We start from the raw sequence: 417 nt of genomic DNA, 5'->3' as shown, positions 1-417 counted from the left end.
TCTTCGCGTTTCGGGTAATAAAAAAGATCGTTTTTTAAGAGAAATACTATCTTTTGTCAGAGGTCTAGATCTGATGCGTTTTATTTGCGTTTCTTTTTGCGAAATGTTCGTTTATTTAGTTTTGACTGTTCTGTATTTGGATCCGTGGAAATTCTTGATATTGCTGGTAACGTTCATTAGGAGAATTGTTGAATCTCGTAACGACCCTATGCGGGAATAAGATAGGCAAAGGCGGATATTTTAGAATCTATTCTCGTTGGTGATAATTAAATATACAATATGTAGATAAGGTTAGTGTCTGTGATCGCCGATAGTTTTTGCCCAAATGTATACAACTCCCGAAGTAAATGGACACTTCGTTCTACCGGAGGAATCGGTGATACAAGTACAGTCAATGTAGAAAATGATTTAATTGAT

The sequence above is a fragment of the Curcuma longa genome, chromosome 11 (genome assembly GCF_044706935.1).
Source record: "Curcuma longa cultivar G26 ecotype Majalengka, Jawa Barat chromosome 11, ITB_CL_G26_1.1, whole genome shotgun sequence".
NCBI lineage: Eukaryota > Viridiplantae > Streptophyta > Magnoliopsida > Zingiberales > Zingiberaceae > Curcuma > Curcuma longa.
This window is presented reverse-complemented; position numbering follows the sequence as displayed.